The following is a 228-nucleotide window of genomic DNA, read 5'->3' as shown; positions in this document are numbered from 1 at the left end:
CTTAAGTTTTCAAATTCTTATTAGTAGTAGTAACTAGGATTTGGATCTTCTAAAGTTTGAATTTCACTTTAGAGAGTAAAGTATAATCTTCTACCCTTGAATAGTTTCTCTTTCATATTTATTTTTGGTCTCACCTATAAAATCAATGGTGAGAGATCACACTTTATTCTCTAAAGTGAAATTCAAACTTTAGAGGATCCAAATCCTAGTAACTATACTAAATATACA

This window comes from Arachis duranensis, chromosome 1 (assembly GCF_000817695.3).
Source record: "Arachis duranensis cultivar V14167 chromosome 1, aradu.V14167.gnm2.J7QH, whole genome shotgun sequence".
NCBI lineage: Eukaryota > Viridiplantae > Streptophyta > Magnoliopsida > Fabales > Fabaceae > Arachis > Arachis duranensis.
Note: the sequence above shows the minus strand (reverse complement) of the source record.